Below are 16938 nucleotides of genomic sequence, written 5' to 3' on the forward strand. Positions count from 1 at the left end.
TTCGGAAGTCAAGTCAATCAAAGAAAGTGACATCGATTTTTTTATAGCAAGTTTAAAAAAATAATAGTTTTTTCTATGGAAATTTGAAGAAGATTGAAGTAATAAAAAGTCTAAAAACGTTTAAACGTTTAAACCAAAAAAATAAATAAAAGACATTCCAATGAAAATAAATGATTAGTGATTTTTCCATATTTTACTTAATAAAAATATATATTTTTTCGAAAACACAAAGACGGAACCTGAACTCTTACGATATTAACATGTCAATTGCAGAATTATTACAGTATTTGGCATCGATTACATACTGAAGTTAAGGTTTTAAGTATAATACATACCTGTAGTGTAGATGACATTACACTTCCTTTTAATCCGGTTACAAACAAATATTTTTTCATTTTCTTTTAAGTATCATTTATATCCTGTGTGAAAACGTTAATCGACCGAAATGCCAGTCTTTAGAAATAAAATACTACAAGTAAAGCTAAAGTTGTTAACTCGTTAACTTTTCATTAAAATTATAGCCCTGGGGTGAATTAAACGGAGAGTTACAGTACTGTTCCTTGAGAATACTTGGATAAACGAAACTGCGTTGAATGTGGTCATTTTAACACAGGCAAAGGTAAATGCGCGACTGATTTGTAATATGAAAAATATAACATCGCAAAAATATATCCACAAATGAATATATTTTCTAAAGACACACAATAACAACAGTACCGGATGGTCTAAGGTACAAGTTTCATTGCATGGGATGAAAAAAAAGGGATGACCTGTGTATAAACATTATTATTTTAGGTTATAATAAAATTTCTCATCACAAAGTTGATGCTTTTGAAGTTAAAAGATATTTATTAATAAAATTAATTTAATGTTCACAATTTGAAAAAGGATTTCTCTTATCATTACCAAACTTCAACTAAGGAAATTTGTAGCAAGCGCTTTGGGACCTTTACTGAGCTTTTGAGCCCTGAGCTTTTTTAAGCCTCCGAGCAGGCCGCGTTGTATCGAGTGAAAGTAAATCGAGGAAGCGCTAAACAAAATCTTATTTTGTTTTGTATGGAAGGTTTATATTTATTTTAAAGGTTCAATGTATTAGAACCACGTATATATCCATGTGACTTACACCAACCCCACAGAGTGACAATCGGGTGAATGTACCATGTCGTTAAGTTAGCTTTCGACAGGTGTAACTAATTGGATTGCTTGTAAGTCTAAGATGCCCCTTGTTACCACGTTCACCTTCCTTCGCTTTACATATGAAGGTATAATGGTGAGGGTGAAGTTTACTAGAGAAAACCAATCTCGTTCTAAAGTTTTATTAGAAAATCGCGTGAGACAAGCGAGGAAAATGCATATTTAACTAGCCTTGTGGAAGTACTAAATATAATTCCGTGGTTTAAACTTTAATCCTGTACTCTATGCTTTTAAGCGAGCAATATTTTAAAATTCTAAGCGGAAAACGGAATTAAAAGCTTTGACGAAAGTTATTATTTAATAATCTACTGTGGTTTTCCAATGCAAAAATACTATTTCGCTGGATGGAAAATGCATTTTCATGTCACATACAATTTATGAATTGAAACGAAAAATATTATTTATTATTGTTTAGAGGTCTCTATTCCAAAAAGATAATTCAATTGTTTTTAAGTAGGAAGATGTTTATATATTATTTAAAAATATAATTTTTTGGAGGTCTCTATTCCAAAAGGTTAATTAAATTGATTTTAAGTAGGAAGATGTTTAAATATACTTTTCAATTAATATTACCTACAACCACCTTCATTAATTCATTTTACTGTATAAAAATAGTTTGCTATTTTTAAATTAATTAAAATAAATTATTTTTCTTTGGTAATTCCATGAAAGTGACTTTACCGGTGAACCAAGAGTAAATTATACTTACATATATCATGGCAGGCTCGTATATCTTGGTATATTTATTTTTAATATTGATAATACATTTCGATAGCTTAGCTCAGTTAAGTACGAAAACTATTAGGTAAGCATTTGTGTCGCTTTCATGAAAACAAAAAACCTTCCGAAAAATTTAATCATTAAAGACAAGGGGATTACAATACTAATATTAATCGTTCTTCCGCCTTTATTTCATAGAACGGACAGAGATAATTACGTTCATAATTAAACGCCTCTTTTTCCTTCAGGAGGCTTAAATGTTTTTGCTTTTTAACATTTCGGGGAGTTTTAATATCCTGGATAAAGGAGTTCAAAGAAGGGAAGGTTCTGTAATAATTACCGCTTTCGGTATCCGAAGTTCTTAATCATCTCAGTGTGAGATACCTCTACTTTAAATATAACCGAATTATAATCCTAAATAAACAGAAAAGAAAATGTATATTTTAAAGATTCACAATAATTAATAAATTTTGAAAAAATCTAAAATTAAAATTATTTGATGCCTATTTAGCTTGCATCTTACAATAAACAGATTTTAATGAAAAAAAATCAAAGAAAATAAAGAAAAGTCATTAACTTTAAAGAATTAAAGATTTCAAGTTGTGGACTGTAGAATTAAGTATTATTTACCTATAAATTTTAATATCTAAAAAAGTATGAATGTAAACAGTCCTATTTTTTTTTATTTACATACTTTTTATAAATTACAAATGAAATAATATTAATCTTTAAAAACAACTGAATAAAATAAAGTATAATATTTCACACACTTTACGGTCAGCACACATAAATATCTGACATCATGGACATCAATAAATTCTGAAGTTTTGTTAAAAATTCATTTAATGTGAAATCTCATCCTTCACGTCAAATAATTTGGTCGTGGAGGGACACGTAAGGGACGTTTAAGGGTTGGTTTTGTCATGGTTGACAAAGTGTTACTTGAGAATAGACAGGTCAATACAATGAACCCCACACCCCTTTCGGAGGCTGTATTCTGAACAGAGCTTTGCGTCAAAACCTGACTTTTTCACGACGAGTCCAGATACTTGAACTTTTCCAACTCCGTTAACAACAATACAAGACCTCAAGTCAAGGTTTAAAATATAGAGCCAGCATTATAAATAACTTGAAATAAATATTGTTGAAGAAACAGCGGTGAAACTCTATCTTAAAGGATTCGCTGGCTACCTCACTAAAATGCATTTTTCAACAAACCTTTTAAGATATATTTTATGATGATAAATGTGTTGGAGAATGTCAGTAGCATTGATATGCCAAACGATCATGTGAAATATATGGAATTGGGTTGCATATTTTACCATTGGAAATTGCATGTATTTGTAAGGGTCTTGTGTAAGCTATAGGGTTGAACGCAAGTATGAATTGAAAGGTATATGGTATCTACAGGTAAAGCAAAATCCTATTAAGTTAGTTTTACAAATATTTTTTTTATACAATTTGTGATGAAAACAGAATTATTATTAAACCAGAATTATATGTCAGGTCAGTAGTGGGAATAATCGGCCGTTATGTACGAGATGCATGAATGTGGAAGAGGCGAGGATTGTTTGCAAAGAAAGTATTATATTCTCTCTGCCTAACCTTATAGAGGAGCGTTGTGATTTGTTAGTTAATTTTTAATAAACTTTCAATTGTTCAACATCTTATATCTTCTAAAGTGAAATTTTGACTAAATTTAGTATTCAAATACCCGCATGCTTTTACCGCATGCATACCCGCACCTATGACAGATCAAAGCATTTTTTTTCAAAAGAGATTCATTAAGATGAGGATAATTATAAGAAATGTGTAATTTCTTTATTTTTTTTCATTTAAACATATTAAGCTACAGCAAATGGTCATGTACAGCTACGTATAAAATTAAACAAATAATTATTAATATATAAAATGTTAAAATCAAACACTGATTTTTTGAGTGTAGGTAATTTGTATTTTATTATTTAAAAAAACACATGAAAATAATTTTTGTGATAATTGTTTCACCTCGTTATGGTTCGTTTGAAAATGCCATAACAACAAGGCGAAAAAATTATCACAAATTTACTTTTATTTATTTTTATGTGTTTTTTATCAATAAAATACAATTTGGTAGACTTAAAAAATCAGTGTTTGATTTTAGTATTTGATATATAAATTAAAATTAAGTTCTACAAATTAAATGCCAAACCTATAAATAAATAATGATTTACATAATTTTTCATCGTTTAAATCCGAGTCGATTTAAGATATTCATGTAACAACGTATATACGTTAATAATTATACCGTATAATTTAATTGTTGCGTTAAATCGTATTTCCACATTATTCTTGACGAACTCCATGCAGGATTAGCTTTTGTTAATTCGTGTAAGTCAATACGCCAACATGTATTTATGACCTAAGATAAGCAAAGACCAATAAACTTGAAACAATCAAGTCGGCGAGGTATTATGATATTTAATTACTTGTTCCACTCCTTTTGTAAAATCATTACCCTAATTTCAAACAAAACACATTCTGTATAAGTATACAATTTAACTCATAAAATGTACAAACATATCGATACGTGAGCGCTAAAGAAAACAATGCTATTAATTTTATTGTTTATTTTTATATCTTGTGATAGTTACATGGGACAAAAGTGTTTCGAAAAACACCAAGTTTTTTTATAAAATGTTTTTTGTATACATTGTGGCACGTTTTATAAAACTTAAAAAAACAAGACTAGAACGTTTTTTTAAACCACATTTATTTTTTGTACTTTTCTAGAAAATCTTGTCATCTATAAGGATGGACATTTAATAAATGTAAAACTATGAAATATTCCTAGTTAGGTGATAAGGCAGGATTAAGGAGTAGGTAATTAAGTGAGGTTTGCAGTGAGACTTGAAGATTGATTTGATGAGCGACTAAAAGTTACTAACCATCTAGCTACTCCAAGGGTACGCAAGGGTCACGCAAGGGTAGGCAGAGATAATAGAACGCCGCACTACTCTGTTATTGCAAATAATCTTTGCCTCTTCCACGTACATACATGCATCTGCTCATACGTACTCACCGATTATTTTAGCTCCTGACCCGACCACTTTCAAATATTTGACATACCTGATCATGTCATGTTTTTCCAGTATTTCTCTGCTTTTTTCCAATTATAATATATTCACCTTATCAATTTTTACCGTTCTTTCCTCATTCATTTGTTCTAAATATCGAAAAACACTGATTAAAAATCATAGTCTTAAATAAACCATATAACCTAGTCATCTGTTGTCTATAAATAATAGTTTACTCAGCTATTCACAGATTTTAGCGGCAATAATTGAACAACAGTAATCTGGCCGAACATTTTCGGGTCACAGCAAAGTTATTGGGGGCAAAAACAAAACACAGTCACGGAAATAGCTGACGCAAGAAATAGGTGACATAATAAATACGAGTATATTCGCACATTTTTGCTACATTAACTACCTATTCGTTATAGTTAATTTTATAAACGACAGTAATGTGTTATGTTATCAGTTTTTATTAACTAAGAAAACGAGTAAAAAAAACATTTTCAGTGTATCCAAATACTTGTGCACAAGTCTGGATTTCAGAACTAAGGAGTTATTATTACGTTTTTGACATCTCAAAAAGATGAAGATAGATTTTTGACATCACAATAGTCTATAATGAGATACATCAAAAATTAAAAATTATTCCCAATTATTTCTGAAACAGATTTGTAAAAAAGTATTTGCAGACACTTAAAATGCTGTGAATAAAATAACTGGTCAAATTATAAGCTGTTTTAAATTGTAATTTTTGTTTTTAGACGTTTTTCAGTATGCTAAATTATCCGGTAAGGATCTCGCATACATCCGAATACAACTAAATCGCTCAGGTCTCTTCTAAACAAAAACTTTCTCAATCCAACCAAAGATGAACTTTCATGTAAAGTGTCATGGAATTAATTTTACAAATGTGACTGTCAATTATAGGTATAATGGTGAATGCTGCACGTGTGTAAAGTGATCATGAAACCAGCCTTTGACAGGTCACAAGCCCTGTAAATACCCAGACTTCCATATTCTTCTTAGTATATGTTAAGGTGTGAAAAATACATTAATTTAATCCACTTTCTGAATATTATAAACGTCTATATTACTTAGGTACATTTCAGTATATAATTCAGACTAGAACCGATTTCATTACCACTTTGAGCCATCCACTTTAAATAAAATTTGGTCACGACCCATGAATTACTATTGCCAACTTAGAAAGAGTGAAAATCAATAGATGAGAAGTTGAAATTTCGGTTTATCGTGGTTTTAGTTTGGCCGATATGCGGGTAGTGTTTAAAAAAGGCTAGCTTAAATTTCTGTTGGCTGTGCGAGTGAGTTTTTACTTTTACCGTCAATGTGGCTTCTTTTTTACTCTAATTAGCACTAAATCGATAAAATTTGCTAATACAGTTATAAATATGCATTTTCAGCAGACGGAAAATATTTCGATGAGAAAAGAACCAACTGTTCGAATAGTTACATTTATGACATCTCAATATGGATGTAAGAGAATATGGAAGTCTAGGCATTTACAGTTCTTACGAATGTCATAAGCTTGGTTAAATGATCACTTTACCCACGTGTAACACCCAAAATGTTGTAAATAAAATAACTGGTCAAATTATGAGCTAAAAAAGTAAATAAAAATAAAATCATGCTTGCAGGTGGGTCTCAAGTATGTAAATATAATTCAGGATTCGGACCTCACAAACAAATAAAGAGTCTCTGCTTAATAAAAGCTTTTCTAATTCGAAAATAGATAGCTGTTAAAAAAAATTATTTATTGTTTCGGCATTAACTTTGTGGTAAGACATGTTACAATAATTAAAGAAAACACTTCGTTTTTTACCACTTGAGTTTAATTATAGACTACATGTTTCAGAAGCTAAACTTCCATCATTCAGGTCTGTATAATAACTAAAATATAAAATATAAAATTGTTCTATAAATAAGGATAGGGGGAATAGAATATTCTTATTTATAGAACAATTTTATATTTTATATTTTAGTTATTATACAGACCTGAATGATGGAAGTTTAGCTTCTGAAACATGTAGTCTATAATTAAACTCAAGTGGTAAAAAACGAAGTGTTTTCTTTAATTATTAAAAAATTTTCACGTACTATGTCACAAGATTGATCAATGTATGTAAAAATTTCAAAAATTTGAGTAGTGTGGTAGGATTGGTGAATGTTACAAGTATGAAAATTGATCACTCAACCAAGCCTACGACAGTTGTAAGCCCTGTAAATGCCCAGACTTCCATATTCTTTTAAATCACTATATGTTAAGATGCCAAAAATGTAAAAAAATACTCCTAACTGGAGATAATTCAGATTTGTGAACAAGTATTTAGAAATGCTCAAAATATTGTTCGAATAGTTATTCACAGCATGCTTGCGCGGCACTAATAGCCAATTACATACCAAATGTATTATTAGGTTCACCTTGTTCGTGTACGTTTATTGCGATGCAAATTCGGCAATTATGATATTATAATGTAATCCAACAATACTCGTGTCGCCACCATTCGCTAGCGCCGTTTGGGCGCTGCGACGTGTCGCCGTTCCGGCGCGAATTTGTGGCGGGAGACGGAATTCAAATTTAAAAATAATCCAATTGTATAATCCGTCCTGTCACACGGTGTTCTGTTTATTTCTGTATGCTCTGCACTCTTAACCAAACTGTATCAGCGCTGTTAGTGATGCTCCTCATAACTGAGCATTGGGATTTCGATTATTGGTAACCGGTTATTTTTATGAATAAATTGCTTAGTTGAAATTTCGAGAATTGATTAATTATTTATTCAACTTATTTAAAAACCATATCAATTAGAAATCCATTTTTTAATTATAATTTTGAAAATTTGGACAGATGTATTATGAATCTATTTTTAAGGGCAATGAATCATTAAAATTTTAACATTTTTGATATCGCAACAAAGATGAAGAAGAATGTGGAGTTCTGGGTATTTATAGGGTTTACGACCTGTCATAGGCTGGTTTGAGTGATCACTTTATACACGTGTAACATTCAGCATTTCTACCAACCACACTACTCAATATTTTTTAAACTAATACATATCTCGTAAAATTCTCACGTCCGTTTAAGTGTGAGTTCACGGCAGTATCTATGGTTGGTTTTAATAAAGTTTTTTATTTATTTAGATGTAATGCAATTTCTTAACTTGATTATTATGAACTGGGAAAGGACTGCAAACATGGTTTTCAACTTTTTTGCAGTTCATAATTATCATCCTATGACAATTCATTAGCCCTATAAATACTCCGACTCATACATATATGTTAAATATATGAGGGTTACCATAACATTTATTATGTTTATTCCTGTGGATATGTCCACTTGTTCTGGTATTAAATTGGTACCCCGGAGGATTATTTGAATATATAAAAATACTCAGCATTATACTGAACGCCTTTTTTTATTCCTGCATATAAATAGGCAGCATTTTCATGTCTGAAAAATCTACAATTGGCCATTTTGTTTTATAAATGTGGTCATGCTCTTTAGTTGAAAAATTTTAATGGTTAATTTAATTTCCATATATTTTAATAAAAAAAATTAACGAGTTTTATGGATCACATATTACTTAACATGTGTCGTACGAGTAGTGCTGGTTTGTTGAATATATGGTATACTGCTCTTTCTGCTTTTTTTGTTTTTATGACATTTTTTTTTCTTTAAATAATAATAATAATAAAACCCTTATCCGCACCCCAATGGTGCATAGGGCACTGTATCATATTAACGCAGTGTTATCTTGATCGTTTACACATGAAGGAAAGTCATGTACCAGTCCATGGTAATATTGAATAAATATTACAGTGAAAAAATCACTTATAATTATTTTATCCCCCTTGGGAATCGAACCCGGGATCTCCAGAAGGTAGCCGAGCGTGCTGACCATTACACTACGGAGGCGAACAGATGAAAATAAATATAGAACATGAATATTGTAGAGCATAAATTTTTATATTAAAAAATCCAGTATTTTTACACACTCAAAATATTTTAATTGGTTATTAATTTTATGGTTTAATGGTGTATGTTTCAAGTTTTATTCAACTTTGTTTATTTACGGTTTGAATTTTTAACAACGACACTCTGAAGCGAGAATTAAATATCGACTCTCATATTGTGATTCATATTGTGATAGTCGCATTATTCGGTTATCAATAATCATGATTCGTTATTTACATCACTAGTAAGCGACTCTCCACTAGATTATGTATCTATTGTTGGATAGATTATACTTCACGTCACAAAGCATAATAGGATTCAGACAAGGAAATCGGGCTACCGGATATAGCGATATTATGCCAGCGTTTTGGAATCAACAAGAAAGCAAATAGAAAGGCTCTTTAAGGTGGTTTGAATATCTAAAGCATATGTTTGACGAGAGAATGACTAAGGGAGTATATTTGTAACCAGCCTATGACAGTTTATAAGCCCTATAAATACCCACACTTCCATATTCACCTTCATGTATGTAGAGATGCCAAAGATAATGTGAAAATTACTCGTAAAAGCAGATGTGTGAACAAGTATTTGGACCCATTAAAAAACATTGTGAAAATGACATTTCTTTGGGAATGTTATTATTGGCTTAAAAACATTTTTTTGCATAGAAAATAAATGATGAAATTGGACGATTCTCACACGACAGCTGTCGACAAATTTGTCGAATACCTTGCATCGACAACTACGGAATGGAAATCACTCGATGTGTTTGCTTTAAATACATGCTTAGAATCGTTTGCAGATTCAGAATCGCTAACTTGGTGACACGAGTTATTATGTATTCTTAGATTCGGAAAATATTCCCGCCACGTGTGGTGGATAGTGATTGAGAGTGACGCATGAACTCGACGTGCCGCTTACGTATCGTGTGAGTAACATATGTACATAAATAATAATAACGTTACTAAACAGTTTTATCGCCAAATACACGTGTCACTAGACGCCACACAGCAAAATGCCTTGTTTCCGAACCGCAATAATACATAATTCAGATGCTAGGTGGTGGTAAGTTAAAATATTCAAATATGCGAGTAAAATTATGTCACTTCAGTATTCCAGAAATTATAATCCAACCCGCAGGAAAATTATTGTAATACGATTTGACATGTGTAGTGGTGTGTAAAAGGCGACAAGGGGGCGATTGGGGGTCCCGTTTCAGATAAATAATACGTAAATTGTAGGGGAGACAGCATAATTACATTATAAAAATTAATCAAATGTGCCACAAAGTAAAGAAACAACAATTTCCAAGTTTTATTGACATGATTTATTGGGTGTCGATATAAATATTGACAAATACTATAAATTAAATAAAAAATACCGTTTATTAAAAAAGAAATATGTATATTTAAAAAATTATCTCTTTAAAACAGTTTTATACTGACATTTCTTGGTGGAACTGCATTTCATATAATAAAATAATAACTAAACAGTTTTTTCCACTTTAATTTTTTTGGCCAGTGACCGGGTATCATCACACCAATCTGGTGATATCAGTAACGACGAAACCCGGTCACTGGACAAAAAAATCAAAGTGGGAAAAAACTATTTAGTTGTTGTTTTATTATATCGTAAAAATAGAGCAAAATTGTCAATGTTGGCATCGTGTAATGGTTAGTGCATTCATCTACCTTGCTAAAGGTTCCAGATTCAATTTCCTAGGGGGGTGGGGTAAATACAAATATTTGCAATTTCTTACTGTAGCATTTATTACATATTACCCTGGAACCGTCTTTGAAGCGCAGAATTGATCGGTTAGAATTCATGTAAGAAAAATATATATAAAACACTACGACAATATGAAACAGTGCTTTATGCTCAATTTAGTACGAATGAGGGCTAGAAAAACAAAAATACTGTAACTGACTACCCGCGCATTTTGTACTTAAATAAATAATGATTATTTTTACATGCACTATTATTGTAAGTAATTTTGTAATTATTTTATAATACCAAATATTATTTCTTTAAAAGTTTGCTCGTGTCGAGTAGAGATAACTTATTTTTATATATCTTTTTTTATGTTTTTGCTAAAGGATGAAAGATAATATTTACAAAATGCCACAAAAAGATAGAATTCGTAATATTTCCGCGAAACAAGTGGCCAGTAACTGACAGGGTGCCAATTAGTGAACGTTTACCCTAAATACTCATACATGTCTACATATGTAGTTACGTAGGTATCTACGTTCAGTACAATTATTTTTTCCTTGAAAAATATAGGGTGAACGTTAAAAAAGGTTCAATATTTATGTTCGACGGCTTAACTTCTTTTTACTGCACAATTTAGAAATCCTGAAAAGTGCTAAAATCACGTTTTCATAAATGTAGTTTCTGCTGCATTTGTACGGAAAAGCAAGCAAGCGAAACTTCAGAGAGCTTTAACTCGGTTATAGAATAAGTTGGTGATTCTTGCAGTGCTATATTTCTTGGAAACTTCACCCGACATGGACCATAATGTAATTTATTGACGAATGAATTTCATACTCTGCAATTCAGTACATATAATAATATTTTATACTTTTATAACTGCATGCATACTTATATTATATAAAAAATGATTAAGTTAAGAACAAACTTTTTTATTTCAAATATGTACTTTAACATAAATGTGTCGTACTGTGTTACAATCATGATAAGGATCTCAAAACATGCATTTATATAAAGTAGTATGATTTTAATAATTAAAAGGGGACAAAATAACATATATGAACAAACATTAAATACATATGGATAAATATTCCAATTACATAAAAATATGGTATCGCTTTTTAACACATCAAAAAAAAAACCTTAAAACTTATTGAAAACAAGTACCTACCTTCTAAAAACGAACACAGACCCAGAAAACTTAAATTCCATAGATTTTTTTAATTCCATTTTAGACAGCTAAACACTTAATATAAAAAATAACATGTATTTACTTGGTAATAAATATCCATATTTGAGACTTTTGTATTAAATAAACTCGAATTAAAAAAAGAGAATCCCAATATAAACTATATTCTTGTATTATTTTTTGACATCTCATCAAAGATGAAGAAGAATATGGAAGTCTGGGCATTTACGGAGATAAATGCCCAGACTTCCACATTCTTCTTCATCTTTGATGAGATGTCAAAAAATAATATGAAAATAACTCCTGTAAGTGGAGATAATCCAGATTTTGTGAACAAGTATTTGGACACACTCAAAATGTTGTATATTCTTGTACGTCTGACAAGATTTTTTTACGTAATAGTTTGAGTTTGAATTCTTGCCTCTGTTGTTAATCATATATCCAATATCAACTGAGAGACAAAGGATACACCTACATATATGATTCTCAGATATAATTACGGGCTGTATTCGAATAAAAAGAAAACAGTACTTTTTCTTCTTATGATTAAGTTATAATATAATGAAATAATTTTGTTACGTTTTAAACTGGGATTTTTTTCGAAAGACTCCGGAATTGAAATTAATAATTAATGTGAGTAAGCATATTGGTTGAGATGTACCGAGTATTTTTTTTCATCTGTGTTGTATAGACGCCTAAAAAATCCATTAATAAAGTAGGATAGGCGGCGAGTTAATTCTGTGTCAAAAATAATGTTGATTAAAGGCCTTAAAATACCATTTTAACGTATAAAATCATGCCTTTTGCCATGTTTCCTTTGAAAAATTATCAAAGCAGTTTGTGGGCAATTTAATAAAACGAAGTAAATTAAAGTAAATTGTAACCATCGTGGGTTTTGCATGAACGCCTTGGCGCTTTTAAGCGAGGTCCATTAGCCGGAAGTCGAACAATGAATACTCGTGCCCTTTACTCTTCTGTTCTCTACCTGATACGTGGCATTTCCTGAGTATAAATAACTTTCAGCCAAAAGTTCAGGCGCCTCAACAGAAAGTTCAGTAATTCTTCAAAACACAAAAGAAACAGATACTTCACTGAATTGTATTGTTCCGGTTATTAAGATACTTCTTTTGTTTACTGGAGGATATATAGGACAAGCTAGAAATAAGAACAGATTCTTTCCTTTTTTTAATGATCAAGATTCTAGATGATAAAATAAAACTACAATTTATGCTAGAAAACGATTACATACATTAATTTATTGTTACATTTTTGACATCTCAAAAAGGCTCACCACCCATTATAGCCTGGTTTAGGTCTATGTCAAGCCTTGGTTTTGTTTCATCTATGTTGAGATGTCAAAAATGTACAAATAACTTCTTAGTAACTCAGATTTATGAACGAGGATTTAGACACGCCCAAAATATTGTGAATGAATTTACAGGTTACTGGAGACGTAATTTGTTTTATCACAAGTCACTTTAATTTAATTGATATTAGTAATGTTAGTAAATAACCACTCACCGACTGCTTCTGTCTACCGGTTTCGAGACGTACCCGTCTCTTCGTCAGGACATACACTACAATTTAACAATCATGCGAACAACACTACACCACACCCACTTAGTACTATTCACATACACTATCACTACACATGCAAAACATGCAGAGCGAGATGTTAGTCCCACCATGCTTTTGGGAAACTAAATACGGAGTACGGCCTTAAAAGCAAAACATTACAAAAAATTAACAATCAAGTATAGAATCATTTGCCTTAACATATATTTTTATTTAGTTTCCCAAAAGCATGGTGGGACTAACAACTCGCTCTGCATGTTTTGCATGTGTAGTGATAGTGTATGTGAATAGTACTAAGTGGGTGTGGTGTAGTGTTGTTCGCATGATTGTTAAATTGTAGTGTATGTCCTGACGAAGAGACGGGTACGTCTCGAAACCGGTAGACAGAAGTAGTCGGTGAGTGGTTATTTACTAACATTACTAATATCAATTAAAATGTTTGACCACAAAGTAAATGCTTTGAATATAAATAACACTTTAATTTAGTCCAGGTGAATTAGAAATCAACCTCAATTATTTCTAGTGGTTTTAATTTTTGTTAAGTATTCCTTTCGACCCTAGAAGTGTCAACTCAAAAGTCTCCACCCTTTGGGTACCCGTTTTTCCACCAAATCCGTCCGTTTCCGTGGTTTTTATGGTTTTCCACAAAAACCGGCTAAAGTTCAATGAAAACGTGGTAAATCTGGTCACAATTAAACTGAATTAAAAATCGTTACTTTTCATGTTGAAAGGTTCTGAATTATAACTATCTACTTAAATATCCGTATATACTAGGTATATTAATGTTTAAAGTTACAGAGCTAAGTTTTCTAGATTTTATTTTATAATTTGAATAAAAATGCAACCGAATTTCGGAATTCTAATGCATAACTATTCGCGCATCTGCCTTATTTCTTCAACCCTTGTTACTCAGCGTAGGTAATCAGGAAGGGATATACTGCCTCAAGCACCATCCCGATTGTCCTCCAATGACCGCAGTTTAATCGGTTTCCTCACTTGATTTATCTTTAACTCATTAATCAAAGGCTTCGCAGGAAGCTTGATCATTCATCTCAATGCCCTAAACCGTTTGAAAAGGGTAGCTACCTCATATATTGGGGAAATCATTAAATAGTAGGCCATCGGTTTCCTAAAGCGATAAAGATGTGTGATTTATGTATTCATTATGTGAATAGGTTCTATAAATGAGTAAACTGCCATATCTGTCGGAATTCTGTTTCGACCGTTTACTATACATTCACGTTCAACGATAAAGCTTTTCATTTTTTTTTTTTAAATAATGGAAATATGAAGTTATTAATTGAGAAGCGAAAATAACTTTCAAATATTCCATATTTAATATTATTAAGTATTATTCCCGTTTGACATTTTCGTTTTAAAAAGAGAAACATTTTATTTTATTTATTTAAATTACTAACAAGAATACTTATTTCTAATAATGAGTGGCTCATTATTTAAAATAGGTATCAAATTTTTGAAGAGTAGGTTCGAACCCAGAAACTCAAGAGTCCGCGACACTAACCACGAGACCACAACCCGACACATTTGATTTTTTTACTACGTAAGTTTATAAGTACTGACCAAGATTTTATACTACCAGTTTGAAACTTAGCAAGTTCACTTCTCTTCAAACTAAATAATAATCACATGCGCAATTAGTCGGTCCAATCACCAACATGCTAAAAGAAGGTCAAGGATCTGTGAGTTGGGCAGAGTGGAGGGAACAAAGGCGGTAGTTACAAGTTTGCTTGTTAACTAATGATGTCGAATATGTTGTCGCTAGTTAAGTGATAGCCCTGATGAAGAAACGGGTATGTCTTGAAAACAGTAGACTTTCTTCGATATTTTTAAAAAAATCATTCGATTCACACGCCCAAATCCCAATCTCGACACATCTTTCATAATTATATCGATAATGCTTATCTCAGCTCTGCATTATTTTCTTACACCACCATTGGAACATCTAGCATAACTTCAAACTATCTCCATACCTTAGGGTTGGAAACAGGAATCCATTGAGAACTGCCGGTTTGGCTTTCCCAGAAAGTTTATCATTTGCAACAGCTGTGCCCATTTACCATTTCGTCTAACATTCATTTAATGTAAAATATTTAACATTACGTATGGCGCAATTATCACATTACATCAATGCAGTGTAATCTTGATCATTAGAGTTTGAATACATTATTGTTTGCAAAAAATAAAAAGAGGCATATCACAAATATCGTATTATATATTGTATTCAGTATATTTTTGGAACACAATATTACAGTAATACATCACTAAACAATATTATAATAGTGAGCTTCGTATAATACAAAGTATTGTTGTAAATGTTGTACACGAAAGGTCGAAATTCCTATTTTTAGTTGAAGGGTTCACACGTAAAACGTGAGAAATGGTGCAAAGTGCGAAGGTGAGGTGAATGAATGAAGATTAGGCTAGGTTTATTTATCTAAATTTATTTTTATTCTTAAATAACTTTTGTCATATTTTTTAAACGACCTCTTAATACGATTGAAATCTGAACATTGAAAACGATTGTTTTGAGCGCTAGGTTTAAAAAAAGGTTTGAATTTAATTTTTTTGGTGGAACTGCATTTTATATAATCAAACAAGAAGAAAATAGGTTTTTCCACTTTTATTTTATTAAATTGCTGACCGAATATCGTCGTTAGTGACATTACTAGTCTGTTGTGTCGGTAACGAAAACGAAGCGTGAATGCGAATGTGGTTTCATAATAAATTTAAGTAACTAAGTTATTTTTGAAAGAGAATATATTTTTATATTATACACACAAATATTTCAATTTTTATTGACATTCACAGTATTTTCGTAAGCCTAAGCAGCCTATTATTAAAAATAGGAATATAAAATTTTTGAAATTGGGTCGAACCCTGAACTTCTGGTTCAGAGTACACGATACTACCACGAGATCACAACTCTAAGCATTTATACACAAAAAAGTAATAAATATAGCCCAAAAAGAGGTTCATATAAATTTTATCGATGTTTCAAATATTTATGTTTAAAATAAAAACGTGAAACATCATTCTAGTTTGATTTTTGCAAAAATACTGGATTTAAACTATTAATATCTCCTTATATACGAAATATTAATTGAAATAATACAGTATAAAAGTAAAAATTAATTGTGCTAAGGAGAAAGCTATTTAGTTGACAAATTTCTCAACATATGGCAGCTACATCTGTTAAATCTGTTACAAAAAGGAGGTTGTTGAAACACACCATTTATAGAACATCAAAGATGATAAAAGTGATCTTTACAAAAGTGTGAAGAATGATCACTTATGCCAACTAATAACAGATCGTGAACTTTCTTTCAAATAATAAAATTCTTTGTTGGTTAAAAAAACATAAACGTCAAGGAGTTATGGAAGTCTGCGCATTTGAGATGAGTAAGTAAGGTAATTTATATTATTATTTTATCGTATAATTTGGCGGATTGACAAAAAAGACAGTAAAAATCACTCTGAAGTTTTACTAAGTTCAACAAACA

General features: G+C 31.0%; 1 protein-coding gene across 1 annotated transcript in view; it reads left to right on the plus strand.

Annotated features, from left to right (window-relative positions):
* The window catches only part of LOC148312225 (serine/threonine-protein phosphatase rdgC-like), a gene marked incomplete at its 3' end in the record, with an annotated part of 128393 nt that overhangs the window by 46760 nt on the left and 64695 nt on the right, over positions 1–16938 (plus strand). The gene's annotated exons all lie outside the window — the stretch shown is intronic.

Source organism: Brachycentrus maculatus, unplaced genomic scaffold, assembly GCF_059751285.1.
Source record: "Brachycentrus maculatus isolate JH-2025_06_01 unplaced genomic scaffold, ASM5975128v1 h1tg000049l, whole genome shotgun sequence".
NCBI classification, from domain to species: Eukaryota; Metazoa; Arthropoda; class Insecta; order Trichoptera; family Brachycentridae; genus Brachycentrus; species Brachycentrus maculatus.